Consider the following 15,449-nt stretch of genomic DNA (forward strand, 5'->3'; position numbering starts at 1 on the left):
GGAGATTTTGGGCTGAGATGATGGGGTCTTCCAGATATACAATCATGTCATCTGCAAATAGAGACAATTTGATTTCCTCCTTTCCAATTTGGATACCCTTTATTTCTTTTTCTTGCCTGATTGCTCTGGCTAGAACTTCCAGTACTATATTGAATAGGAGTGGTGAGAGAGAGCACCCTTGTCTAGTGCCAGATTTCAAAGGGAATGCTTCCAGTTTTTGCCCATTCAGTATGATATTGGCTGTTGGTTTGTCGTAAATAGCTTTTATTGTTTTGAGATACGTTCTGTCAATACCTAGTTTATTTAGGGTTTTTAGCATAAAGGGCTGTTGAATTTTGTCAAAAGCCTTCTCTGCATCAATTGAGATAATCATGTGGTTTTTGTCTTTGGTTCTGTTTATGTGGTGAATTACGTTTATGGACTTGAGTATGTTGAATCAGCCTTGCATCCCCGGGATGAATCCTACTTGATCATGGTGGATGAGCTTTTTGATATGCTGTTGCAATCGGTTTGCCAGTATTTTATTGAAGATTTTTGCATCTATGTTCATCATGGATATTGGCCTGAAATTTTCTTTTCTTGTTGAGTCTCTGCCGGGTTTTGGTATCAGGATGATGTTTGTCTCGTAAAATGATTTGGGAAGAATTCCCTCTTTTTGGATTGTCTGGAATCATTTCAGAAGGAATGATATCAGCTCCTCTTTGTATGTCTGGTAGAATTCAGCTGTGAACCCATCTGGACCTGGGCTTTTTTTGGGTGGTAGGCTCTTTATTGCTGCCTCGACTTCAGTCCATGTTATTGGTCTATTCAGGGTTTCGGCTTCTTCCAGGTTTAGGCTTGGGAGGATGCAGGTGTCCAGGAATTTATCCATTTCTTCCAGGTTTACTAGTTTATGTGCATAGAGTTGTTTGTAATAATCTCTGATGATGGTTTGGATTTCTGTGGAATCTGTGGTGATATCCCCTTTATCGTTTTTTATTGCATCAATTTGGTTATTCTCTCTTTTCTTTTTTATTAATCTGGCTAGTGGTCTGTCTATTTTGTTGATCTTTCCAAAAAACCAGCTCCTGGATTTATTGATTTTTTTGAAGAGCTTTTTGTGTCTCTATTTCCTTCAGTTCTGCTCTGATCTTAGTTATTTCCGGTCTTCTGCTAGGTTTTGAGTTTTTTTGATCTTGCTCCTCTACCTCTTTCAATGTTGATGATAGGGTGTCAATTTTAGATCTCTCCTTTCTTCTCATCTGGGCACTCATTGCTATATATTTTCCTCTAGAGACTGCTTTAAATGTGTCCCAGAGATTCTGGTATGTTGTGTCTTCGTTCTCATTGGTTTCGAAGAACATCTTTATTTCTGCCTTCATTTCGTTGTTTATCCAGTCAACATTCAAGAGCAAGTTGTTCCGTTTCCATGAAGCTGTGAGGTTCTGAGTTGGTTTCTGCATTCTGAGTTCTAACTCGATTGCACTGTGGTCTGAGAGACAGTTTGTTATGATTTCTGTTCTTTTGCATTTGCTGAGGAGTGATTTATTGCCAATTATGTGGTCAATTTTAGAGTAGGTGTGATGTGGTGCTGAGAAGAATGTATATTCTGTGGATTTGGGTTGGAGAGTTCTGTAAATGTCTATTAGGTTTGCTTGTTCCAGGTCTGTATTCAGGTCCTGGATATCCTTGTTGATTTTCTGTCTGGATGATCTAATATTGACAATGTGGTGTTAAGGTCTCCCACTATTATTGTGTGGGAGTCTAAGTCTCTTTGTAAGTCATTAAGAACTTGCCTTATGTATCTGGGTGCTCCTGTATTGGGTGCGTATATATTTAGGATCGTTAGCTCTTATTGTTGCAGTGATCCTTTTACCATTATGTAATGTCCTTCTTTGTCTCTTTTGATCTTTGTTGCTTTAAAGTCTATTTTATCAGAGATGAGAATTGCAACTCCTGGCTTTTTTTGCTCTCCATTTGCTTGGTAGATCTTCCTCCATCTCTTTATTTTGAGCCTTTGTGTATCCTTGCATGTAAGATGGGTTTCCTGGATACAGCACACTGATGGGTTTTGGCTTTTTATCCAATTTGCCAGTCTGTGTCTTTTGATTGGGGCATTTAGTCCATTGACATTTAGGGATAGTATTGTTATGTGTGAATTTGATACTGTCATTTTGAAGCTACCTGGCTGTTTTGCTGGGTAGTTGATGCAGATTCTTGATTGTGTTGATGTTCTTTTGCCATTTGGTGTGTTTTTGGTGTGGCTGTTACTGGTTGTTTCTTTATACGTGTAGAGCCTCTTTCAGGAGTTCTTGTAGAGCAGGTTTGGTGGTGATGAAATCTCTGAGTGCTTGCTTGTTCACAAAGGATTTTATTTTTCCTTCATTTATGAAGCTTAGTTTGACTGGATAGGAGATTCTGGGTTGAAAGTTCTTTTCTTTAAGGATGTTGAATATTGGCCCCCAATCTCTTCTGGCTTGTAGGGTTTCTGCTGAGAGATCTGCTGTGAGTCTAATGGGCTTCCCTTTGTGGGTAACCCGACCTTTCTCTCTGGCTGCCCTTAGCATTTTCTCTTTCATTTCAACCCTGGTGAATCTGACGATTATGTGCCTTGGGGTTGCTCTTCTTGAGGAATATCTTTGTGGTGTTCTCTGTATTTCCTGGATTTGAATATTGGTCTGCCTTGCTAGGTTGGGGAAGTTTTCCTGGATAATATCCTGAAGAGTATTTTCCAGCTTGGATTCATTCTCTTCATCGCATTCAGGTACACCTATCAGACGTAGATTAGGTCTTTTCACATAGTCCCACAATTCTTGAAGATTTTGTTCATTCCTTTTTGCGCTTTTTTCTCTGTTCTTGCCTTCTCTTTTTATTTCATTGAGTTGATCTTCGACCTCTGATATCCTTTCTTCTGCTTGGTCAATTCGGCTGTTGAAGCTTGTGCATGCTTCACGAATTTCTCTTGTTGTGTTTTTCAGCTCCATCAATTCACTCATACTCCTCTCTATGCTGTCCATTCTCGTCAGCAGTTCGTCCAATCTTTTTTCAAGGTTCCTCTTTTCTTTGCGTTTGGTTAGAACATGTTCTTTTAGCTCACTGTAGTTTCTTACTACCCACCTTCTGAAGTCTGATTCTGTCATTTCATCACCCTCCTTCTCCATCCGGTCTGGTTCCCTTGCTGGTGAGGAGTTGTGATCCCTTTTAGGAGGAGAGGTGTTCTGGTTTCGGGAGTTTTCATCCTTTTTGCACTGGTTTCTTCCCATTTTTGTGGGTTTATCCACCTGTTGTCTGCCTCTGTCCCAGGGAGTTGGAGCTTTATGAGTTTCCGTTGCACTACTGCCTTTTTTGATTTTTCTTTCAGGTCTGACCCGCCCAGCTAGCAGCAGGCCTAGCCACTGCCTGCCCGCAGGGGCTTTGCTGAGCTGCTGTGGGCTCCGCCCAGCTGCCCTGAGCTCTTCCCTGTAGTCCTTTTTATATGGGCGTAGTTAGAACTGTCTGGGCAATGGTGGCCCCGCCTCTGTTATGGGGGACTCTCTCTGTTGTGGCAGGTTGCCTCGGCAACAGCAGCCTGCCTCGGTAGGGGTGGAGAGTCTCAGTAATGGCGGAAGCCCCTCCCCCACGGAGCCGGACTGTCCGGGTTCAGCTGTGCTTGGTTTGGAGGGCTCAACCCAGAGGGTTTCCAATTACTGTGTTTGTTTTTGTTTGTTGTTGGGGGTGGAGGGGTGGGACTAACTGAGCCTGATCACCTGGCTTCCTGACTCAGAGTCTTTTCTTTTAAGTTGAAGGACCCCGCGTTCGGGTCGCCTGCTGAAAAGGTGCCGGGATCTCCCGTGCTGTGACTCACGGAGTCCCCTCGAACTGTGGCGCCGGCTTCTGGCAGATTTTTTGCCTAGGAATCTCCTGGCCTTACTCGCTATTTCAGATGAATGGGCAACTCTGCCATCTCAGGGCTCTGCTCGCCAGCTAAGAGGGCTCCCAGGCCAGTGGCTTTTGTATGGAGAACCGCAGCAACAGGGCGTGGTCACAGCAGCCGCGCGGGCGGAATCAGCCCCACAGGGGCCAAAACAGCCACACCGGCTGGGACTGCGACTCTGGTGACCCCTCTGCCTGGGTATCTCCCGGTCTGTGGGCAATAAGAGTTCGTCTGGAAATGCAGCGTCCTCTCACCCTCTGCACCTTCACTGGGAGCTGAAGTCCTGAGCTGTTCTTAGGCTGCCATCTTCCCAGCATTCCCTATTTATTTATTTTTTAAGATGGGGTTTCACCATGTTGGCCAGGCTGGTCTTGAATTCCTGACCTCTGGTGATCCACCCACCTCGGCCTCCCAAAGTGCTAGAATTACAGACGTGAAAGTAAGTTTCTTAATTCTGAGTTCTAATTTGATTCCATATGGTCTAAAAAACTGTTATGAATTCTGTTCTTTTGCATTTGCTGAGGAGTGTTTTACTTCGAATTTGTGGTCAATTATATAATATGTGCTATATGGTGCTGAGAAGAATGTATACTCTGTTTATTTGGGGTGAAGAATTTTGTTGATGTCTATTAAGTCCACTTGACCCAGAGCTAAGTTTAAGTCCTGAATATCCTTGTTAATTTTGTCTCATTGATCTGTCTAATATTGAAAGTGGGGTGTTAAAGTCTCCCACTATTAGTTTGTAGGAGTGTAAGTCTCTCTGTAGATCTCTAAGAACTTCTTTTATGAATCTAAGTACTCTTGTATTGAGTGTATATATATTTAAGTTAGTTAACTTTTTGTTGCATTGATCCTTTTACAATTACATAATGCCTTTCTTTGTCTTATTTGTTCTTTGTTATTTTAAAGACTGTTTTATCAGAGACTAGACTAGGATTGCAACCTCTGTTTTTTTTCTTTCCATTTGCGTGGTAAATATTCCTCCATTCCTTTATTTTGAGCCTGTGTGTCTTTGCACATGACCTGTGTCTCCTTAATACAGCACACCAATGGGTCTTGACTCTTTATCCAATTTGCTAGTCTCTGTCTTGTTATCGTGACACTTGCTGGTTATTGTGCACATTAGTTGATGCAGTTTCTTCCTAGTGTCATTGGTCTTTATAATTTGGTGTGTTTTCGAAGTGTCTGGTATTTGGCTTTTTCTTTCCAATATATAGTGATTTCTTCAGGAGCTCTTGTAAGGCAGTCCCAGTGGTGACAAAAATTCCTTAGCATTTGCTTGTCTGTAAAGTATTTCATTGCTTCACTTGAAGCTTATTTTGGCTTGATATGATATTCTGGGTTAATTCTTCTCTTTCAGAGTGAACTCCCATTCACAATTGCTACGAAAAGAATAAGATAGCTAGGAATACAACTAACAAGAATGTGAAGGTAAGACAGGACACAAACAGATGAAAAAAAATTCCATGCTCATTGTTAGAAAGAATCGATATCTTCAAAATGGCCATACTTCCCAAAGTCATTTATGAATTCAATGCCATCTTCATCAAGCTACCATTGACCTTCTTCATAGAACCGAAAAAAAAAAAAAAAACAAACCTTAAACTTTATATGGAACTGAAAACACCATAAACTTTGTATGGATATGCCAAGACAATTCTAAACAAGTAAACAAACAAAAAAGCTGGAGGCATCACGCTACCTCACTTCAAACTATACTACAAGGCTACAATAATCAAAGCAGCATGGTACTGGTACCAAAATAGAGATATAATGCCACACATCTACAACCATCTGATCTTTGACAAACCTGACAAAAATAAGCAAAGGGGAAAGGATTTCCTGTTTTATAAATGGTGTTGGGAAAACTGACTAGCTATGTGCAGAAAGCTGAAACTGGACCCTTTCCTTACACATTACACAAAAATTAACTCAAGATGTATTAAAGATTTAAACATAAGGCATAACACCATAAAAACCCTAAAAAAAAAATATAGACAATACCATTCAGGACATAGACATAGGCAAGGACTTCATGACTACAACAACCAAAGCAATGGCAACAAAAACCAAAATAGACAAATCGTATCTAATTAAACTTAAGAGCTTCTGCACAGCCAAAGAAACTATCATTAGGGTGAACCGACAACCAACAGAATGGGGAAAATAATTTGCAATCTACCCATGTGACAAAGGGCTAAATTCAGAATCTACAAAGAACTAACATAAATTTACACACACACAAAAAAAAAACAGCCCCATCAAAAAGTGGGCAGAGGATATGAACAGACACTTTCCAAAGAAGCCATTTATGTAGCCAATAAACACATGAAAACATGTTCATCATCATTGGTCCTTAGAGAAATGTAAATGAAAACCTTATTGAGATACCATCTCATGCCAATTAGAATGGTGATCATTAAAAAAATCTGGAGACAACAGATGCTGGAGAGTATGTGGAGAAATAGGGACACTTTTACACTGTTGGTTGGAGTGTAAATTAGTTCAACCATTATGGAAGATTGTGTGGCGATTCCTCAAGGATTTAGAAATAGAATTATCATTTGACCCAGCAATCCCATTACTGGATATCTACCCAAAGGATTAGAAATCATTGTATTATAAAGACACATGCACTTGTATGTTCATTGTGGAACTGTTTACAATAGGAAAAATTTGGATCCAACCCAAATGCCCACCAATGAATGAATGAATAAAGAAAATGTGACACATATACACCATGGAATGCTATGCAGCCATAAAAAAAGATGAGTTCATGTCCTTTGCAGGAACATGAATGAATCTGGAAACCATCATTCTCAGCAATCTGACACAAGAACAGAAAACCAAATACCACATGTTGTCACTCATAAGTGGGTGTTGAACAATGAGAACACACGGACCTAGGGAGGAGAACATCACACACTGGGGCCTGTTGGGGGATGGAGGGATTATGGAAGGGATAGGATGTGGTGGGGGTATTGGGGAGGGATAATATTAAGAGAAATACTTAACTTAGATGACTGGGGGTATGGATGCAGCAAACTACCATGGCATGTGTATACCTATGTAGCAATCCTGTATGATCTGCACATGTACCCCAAAACTTTAAGTATAAAAGTAAAAAAAGAATAAAGAAAGTATGATGTATATTCATGATGGAATATTATTCACCCATAAAAAATGCAATCCTGTCATTTTTGGCAACAAAGATGAACTTGGAGGTCATGATATTGAGTAAAATAAGCCAGGCACTGAAAGAAATATTATATGTTCTCACTCAAATGCAGAATCTAAAATATTTGCTCTCACAGAAGTAGTGAATAGAAGAGTGGTTATCAGGAACTGGGGATGGTGGGAGAAGGTGGGAATAGAAAGAAAATAGTTAATAGGTACAAAGTTACAATGAGAAAGGAAGAATACATCCTGTTATTCCATAGCACAGTAAGGTGACCAGAGTCAACAATATAGTATTGTATATCTCAAAATTGCTGGAAGAATTATGTTTGTTATAACCACAAATAAATGATAAATATTTGAAGTGATAGATATACTTATTGCTCTTATTGAATTATTATACATTATTTATACATATTGAAACACCATACCCCTAAGTCTATAAAATTAGCATATCAATTAAAAATAAAAATAAATGGAAAGGGGAGATAGTAATTTGATGGTATCATCTGAACCCCTGGGTTTATTGTTGAAGATAGCTCCTCTCTCCCTTTTACTAAATCAATTCTCCTCTGGCTAAGGCCAGTTTGAGTTGTTCCCTGTTGTTAATAGAGTTATTTGTTTCCACAGTGATATTTACTAAAAATATGGTAGTTCTACAATCAGAAAACATGAGTAGTAATTCAAGGGGTAGTCTATAAGTCACTATGTAAAATTGTCATTTTAACCCAATGCAAGCATGATGTTCCTGATGATGGACTGATGGTGGCAGACAGAGTGGAAGCAATTGTTATTAGTTATATCCATTCCTATCTTAACCTTTGAGTTTCCAGTCTCCCTCCACTGACCATACCCTCCCCTGCTCTCATTAGAATTTCACTGGAAGGTCTAGATTCCCGCCTGTGAGTCTCCTTCCAGTGACTGGAGGCTTGAGACCCACAGATAGAATGACAAGTCTGCTTGCTCCTGTAGACTTGGGGCTTATTCCCAAAACCTTTCTGGACTTAATTCCTCAGCTCCACTCCATGCTGAGTCCTCCAGCCCCCTCAGACCAGCCTCCTAGTGCTAATCAAGTGTTACAGATTATACAGTCCCTGGTTGCCACAGCCACTCCCCACTCTGAGTCTGTCCCTCAAAGCCAGGGACAGATACCAGGCCCTGTCTCATTCTACTGCCAAACTCATTCCTGAAAATAGTACATTTTATTCCCCATCCCATCCACACATCCACTAAAAAAAAAAAAAAACTTCATGTAAATCAAAATTAAAACAATATTAACCATAAAATAATTATAGGACCACTTAAAATTTCAAAATAAGAGGCTTAATTCTCTCTATTAAAAATAAAAAACATGTCAGTTAAATAGGAAAAATCAGTTTAAGAAATTTATTGTGAAGCATGGTAACTATAGTTAAGAATATATTGTATGCTTGAAAATGCTAAGAAAAATAATGTAATGTTCTTACCAAAAATAAAACTATGTGAGGTAATGCACATGATAACTAGCAATAATTTAATCATTCCACAGTGTATATATACTTCAATACAACATGTCATACATGGTGAACACACACACACACAAATCTTTTTGAGAATGTTGAATAGAGGCCCACACTTCTTCTGGCTTGTAGGGTTTCTGCAGAGAAATCTGCTGTTAGTCTAATGGGCTTCCCTTTGTAGGTAACCTAACCTTTCTCTTTGGCTGCCCTTAACATTGTTTCCTTCATTTCAGCCTTGAAGAATCTAACAATTATGTGTTTTGGTGTTCCTCTTCTCAAGTAGTATCTTATTGGTATTCTCTGTATTTTCTGAATATAAATGTTGGCCTATCTTTTTGGATTGAGGAAGTTCTCTTGGGTAACATTCTGGAGTGTGTTTCCTAACTTGTTTTCATTCTCCCTGTTACGTTAGGTACACTGATCAAATGTAGGTTTGGTCTTTTCACATAGTCCCATATTTCTTGAAGGTTTCATTTGTTCCTTTTCATTCTTTTTTCTTTAATCTTGTCTTCACATTTTATTTTATTAAGTTGATCTTCAATCTCTGATATCCTTTCTTCTGCTTGATTGATTTTGCTATTGATACTTGTGTATGTTTCATGAAGTTCTCATGTTGTTATTTTTCAGCCCCACCACTCATGTCATTTATGTTCTACTCTAAACTGTTTATTCTAATTAGCAGTTCCTGTAACCTTTAATCTATGTTCTTGGCTTCCTTGTATTGGGTTAGAACATGCTCCTTTAGCTCAGAGGAGTGTGTTATTTCCCACCTTCTGGAGCCTACTTCTGTCAATTCATTAAACTCATTATCCATGCAGTTTTGTTCCCTTGTTGGAGAGAAGTTTTATTCATTTGGAGGAGAAGAGGCATTCCGGTTTTGGGAATTTTCACCTCTTTTGAGCTATTTTTTCCTCATCTTTGTGGATTTACCTACCTTTGATCTTTGAGACTAATAACCTATGGATAGGGTTTGTGTGGGAGTTCTTTCTGTTGATGTTGATGTTATTGCATTCTGTTTGTTCGTTTTTCTTCTAACAGTCCCCTTTTCTGCAGGTCTGCTGCAGTTTGCTGGAGGTCCACTCCAGGCTACCTTTGCCTGAGTGTCACCAGCAGAGGCATCAAAGATTTCTGGCTTCTCCTTCCTCTGGAAGTTTCATCCCAGAGGGCACTGGTATGATGCCAGCCAGAGCTCCCTTGTTTGAGGTGTCGGCCAATCCCTGCTGGGCTGTCTTTCCCAGTCAGGGGGCAGGGGTGTCAGGGATTCACTTGAGGAGGCAGTCTGTCTCTTAGCCAAGCTTGAACACTGTGCTGGAAGAATCCTTTTTGTCAGAATCCACTGCTCTCTTCAGAGCCAGCAGACAGGAATGTTTAAGTCTGCTGAAGCTGTGCCCACAAAAGCACCTTCTCCCAGGTGCTCTGTCCCAAGGAGATGAGAGTTTTATTTATGATCCCCTGACTAACGCTGCTGCATTTCTTTCAAAGATGCTCTGCCCAGTGAGGAGAAATCTAGAGAGACAGTTTTGTCACAACAGCTTTGCTGCACTGTGTTGCATTCCACCCAATCTGAACTTCCCAACCCCTTAGCACACTCAAGGAAAAACCACCTACTCAAGCCTGCTAATGGCTGATGCTTGTCTTCATACCAAACTCGATCATCCCAGGTCAACTACAGACTGCTATGCTGGCAGTGAGGATTTTAACCCAGTAATTCTTAGCTTGCTGGGCTCTGCGCGAGTAGAACCTGTTGAGCAAGACCACTTGGCTCCCTGACTTTAGCCCCCTTTCCAGGGGAGTAATGTCTCACTAGGGTTCCAGGCACCACTGGAATATGACAGAAAAAGAAAAGAAAAAAAAATCCTGCAGCCAGATCTGTGTCTGCTCAAATAGCCTCCCAGTTTTGAAACCCAAGGCCCTGGTGGTGTAGGCACATGAGGGAATCTCCTGGTCTGTGGATTGCAAAAACAATGGAAAAAGTGTAGTATCTTGGCTGGATAGCACAGTCCCTCACAGCTTCACGTGGCTGAGGGAAGGGATGTCCCTTCCTTGCACTTCTCCAGCGAGGTGACACTCCACCCTGCTTCTGCTCACCCTCCATGGGCTGCACCTGTTGCCTAACCAGTCCTGATGAAATGAACTGGGTACTTCAGTTGAAAATGAAAAAATTCACCCACCTTCTGCATTGGTCTTGCTGGAAGCTGCAGACTGAAGCTATTCCTATTTGGTCATCTCACCAGATCTCCCTAAAGTTGACTTAAAAAAAAATTTCTACTTTTATTTAGAGGTAGGTGTTACATGTTTAGGTTTTCTACATGAGTATGTGGCATAATGCTAAAGTTTGCAGCATAGATGATTCTGTCACAGGTAGTAAGCATAGTACCCCACAGGTAGTTTATCAGCCCACACTCCCCTCCCTCCCTTCCCACTCTAGTAGTCTCTAGTGTCTATTTTTTTCCATCTTAATGCTCATGTGTACTCACTGTTTAGCTCCCAATCATAAGTAAGAACATGTGGAATTTGGTGCCTGTGTTAATTTGCTTAGTATAATGTCCTCTAGCTACATTCATGTTGCTACAAAGGACATTGTTTCATTCTTTTAGTGGCTTCCTAGTATTTGATGTGTATATGTATTATATAATCTTTATCCAGTCTACCATTGATAGCACCAAGTTTGATTCCATGTCTTTCCTATTGTGAATAGTGCAGCATTGAACATACAAGTGCCTGTGTGTTTCTGGTAGAATGATTTATTTGCTTTTGGTTATTTATCAACAATGGGTTGAATTGTAGCTCCACTTTATATTCAAGAAATCTCCACGCTACTTTCCACAGTGGCTTAATTAATTTACCTTTACATCAAGAGTGTATAAGCATTGCCTTTCCTCCACAGCCTCATTAGCATCTGTCGTTTTTGACTTCTTAATAGCCATTCTGAGTGGTGTGAGATGTTACCTTATTGTGGTTTTGATTTGCATTTGCCTGATAATTAGTGATAAACTTTCTTTTGTATGTATGTTCGTTCCTTGCACATCTTCTTTTGAGAGGTGTCTGTTCGAGACTTTTGCCAAATTTTTAACAGAATTATTTGTTTTTTCTTGTTGATTTGTTTATGTTTCTTATGGATTATGGACACTACATGTCTGTCAGATGCATGATTTGTGAACATCGACTTCCATTCTGTAGGCTGTTTGTTTATTCTGTTGATAGTTTCTTTTGCTGTGCAGAACCTCTTTAGTTTAATTAGGTTTCACCTTTCAATTTTTGGTTTTGTTGCAATTGCTTTTGGGGACTTGATCAAGAATTCTTTGCCAACACCTAATGTTGAGAAGAACATTTCCTAAGTTTTCTCCTAGAATTTATCGTTTAAGGTCTTGCATTTAAATGTCTAATCCATCTTGAGTTTATTTTTGTATACGATGAAAGGTAGGAATCCAGTTTCATTTTTCTGCATATAGCTAACCGGTTAATTGAGCACCATTAACAAAACAGAGAGTCCTTTCCTCATTGTTTGTTTTCTTCAACATTGAAGGTGGTTTTAAGTGTGTGGCTTTATACCTGAGTTCTGTATTCTGTACCATTGGTCAATGTGTTTGTTTTCATACAGGTCCCATGTTGTGTTGGTTCCTGCAACCTTATGGTATAGTTTGAAGTCAGGTAATACAATGCCTCTGGCATTTTTTTTTTTTTTTCTGGTTAGAATTGCTTTGTCTACTCAGACTCTTCTTTAATTTCATGGAAATTTTGTGATTATATTTTTCTAATTCTGTAAAAAATGATGTTAGTAGTTTGATAAGACTAGTGCTGAATCTGTGAATTGCTTTGGGCATTATGGCCATTTTAACAATATTGATTTTCTTTTTCTGATTTGTGAGCATAGAATGTTTTCATTTGTTTATGTCATCTATGTTTTCTTTCAGCATCTTTTGCACTTCTCCTTGTAGAGATCTTTCATCTCCTTGGTAGGCTGTATGTCTAAATATTTATGGTTTTGGTAGCTATTTTCTTCTCTTTCTTTTCTTTTCTTTCTTTTTTCTTTCTTTCTCTTTCTTTTTTTCTTTCTCTCCCTCTCTTTTTCCTTCTTTCCTTCCTTCCTTCCTTCTTTCCTTCCTTCCTTCTTTCCTTTCTTTCCTCCTTCCTTCTTTTTTTTTTTCAGTTGGAGTCTCACTCTGTCACCCAGGCTGAAGTGCAGTGGCACGATCTTGGCTCACCACAATCTCCACATCCTGGGTTCAAGCAGTTTTCTTACCTCAGCCTTCTGAGTAGCTGGGATTACAGGCTTGTGCTACCACACCTAGCTAATTTTTGTATTTTTAGTGGAGACTGGGTTTCACTATGTTGCCATGGCTGGTCTCAAACTCTTGACCTCAGGTGGTCTGCCCACCTCTCAGCCATCCAATGTGCTGGAATTACAGGAATGAACCACAGTGCCTGGCATAAATTGTGGTAGCTATTTTTAACTGTGATTGTGTTCTTGAAGGGACTTGCACCTTCGATGTTATTGGTGTGTAGAAATTGTACATTAGTTTTTACAATTAATGTACAACATTAATTGTACATTAATGTTGTATCCTGAAACTTTACCGATGTCATTTATCTGTTTCTGGAGACCTTTGGTGGAGTCCTTAGGGGTTCCTAGGTCAATGACAATGGAATCATTTTGTCAGTGAAGCAAGCTAGTTTGACTTTTTTTCTGATTTGAATGCCTGTCACTTCTTTCTCTTGCCTTATTTCTCTGGCTAGGACTTCCATTACTACATTGAATAGGAGGGTTAAGGGGAGGCATTCTTGTCTTATAACGGTTGTCAAGATGAATGGTTTCAGCTTTTGCTCATTCAGTATAATGTTGGCTATGGGTTTGTCAGCGATGGCTCCTATAATTCTGAGGCAACTTCCTTCGATGCATAGTCTGTTGGGGGTTATCATGAAGTGATGTTGAATTTTACCAAAAGCCTTTTCGATATCTATTGAGATAATCATATGAGTTTTGCTTTTAATTCTGTTTATGTGGTGAGTCACATTTATTGATTTGTATATGTTTAATCAGCTTTGCAACATAGGAATAAAGCCTAGTCGATTATGGTTTAATAACTGATGTGCTGCTGGAAACACTTTGCCAGTATTTTGTTATTTGCAAAAATAGGGTATTTGTGTCTACGTTTATCAGGGATATTGGCCTGAAGTTTTCTTTCTCTTTGTGTCTCTGCCACATTCTGGTATCAGGCTGATGCGGGCTTTATAGAATGAGTTTGGGAGGAGCTCCTCTTCCTCACCTTTTTTGGTTTAGTTTCAGTAGAATCCATATCCATTCTTGTTTGTACATCTGGTAGAATTCAGCTGTGAATCCATCTGGCCCAAGACTTTTTTGGCTTGTGGTTTTTCTATTCCTGATTCAATTTCAGAATTTGTTATTGGTCAGTTTAGGTTTTAAGTTTCTTTCTGGTTCAATTTTGGGAGGCTGTGTCTCCAGGAATTATCAATATCCTCTATATATTTTTTTGAATTGATGTTCAATCAGGCAATCTTAATAGCCTTTGAGGATCTATGGTATTTAGGTGGAAAAAGTTGTAATGTTATTTTGCCATTTCTGATTGTACTTATTTGGATCTTCTCTTTTTTTATTTGTTAGTATGCCTAGTGGTCTATCAACGTTATTTATTCCTTTGAAAATCTAATTCTTGGCTTCATTGACATTTGTCTGAATTTTTGCAGCTCAATTTTGTTCAGTTATCTAATTTTACCGATTTATTTTATTCTGTTAGCTTTTGAGTTAGTTTGTTCTGTTTTTCTTCTAGGTTCTGTAGGTGCAATGTTAGATTGCTACTTTGAGATCTTTCTAACTCGTTGTAGATGTTTAGAGCTATAAACTTTTCTCTTAACAATACTTTAGCAGCATCCAATAGATTCATGTATGTTTTATTTTTTTATTCACTCAGTTCAAAAAATTTATTGATTTCTTCCTTGGTTTCATTGTTTACGCACAAATAATTCAGAATCAGGTTAATTTCCAAGTAGTCATATGGTTTTGGGAAATCTTTTTTCACATAGCATATGTGACACATGCAGATGAGAAGAATGTAGATCCTGTTGTTATGCAGAGTATTCTGCAGATGTCTGTTAGACATTTTGTCAAGTGTTCTGTCTCACTGATCTAACACTGTCAGTGTGGTATTGAAGTCTTTCAGTCTTATTGTGTGGTTATCTAAGTCTTTTGTAGGTCTCTAAAAGCTTGCATTGTGAATCTGGGTGCTCCAATGTTGAGTGCGTATATATTTGGATAGTTAAGCCTTTTGTCAAATTGAACTCTTTATCATTGTGTAATGCCCTTCTTTGCCCTTTTTGATCATTATTAGCTTAATGCCTGTTTTTTATTTCTGAAATAGGAATAGCAAATCACGTTGTTTTTTGTTTTCTGTTGCTTGATAGACCTTTATTTACTTTGAGCCTATGAGTGTCATTACATATAACATGAGTCTCTTGAAGACTGTGTACAGTTGGGTCTTGCTTTTTTATACAACTTTCCACTCTGTGTCTTTTAGGCATGCTGTTTAGCCTATTGCTGCTCAAAAGTAGTTTTGATATGTAAGGATTTGTTTTAATCATTCTTTTTGTAACTGGTTGTTTTGCGGATTTGATTGCATAGTTGCTTTACAGTGTCAGCTGGTTATGTCCTTAAGTGTGTTTTTGTGGTGGTAAGTAATAATCTTTTATTTCAATTTTCAGTACCCCCTAAGGACATCTTGTAAGCAAGTCTGATGGTAACGAATTTTCTTGGCATTTGCATGTCTGAAAAGAACTTTATTTCTACTTTGCTTCTGGAGCTTAGTTTGGCTGGATACAAAAATATCATTTGGAATTTCACTTAAGGATGCTGAATACAGTCCTCT

Source organism: Saimiri boliviensis, chromosome X (assembly GCF_048565385.1).
Source record: "Saimiri boliviensis isolate mSaiBol1 chromosome X, mSaiBol1.pri, whole genome shotgun sequence".
Classification (NCBI taxonomy): domain Eukaryota; kingdom Metazoa; phylum Chordata; class Mammalia; order Primates; family Cebidae; genus Saimiri; species Saimiri boliviensis.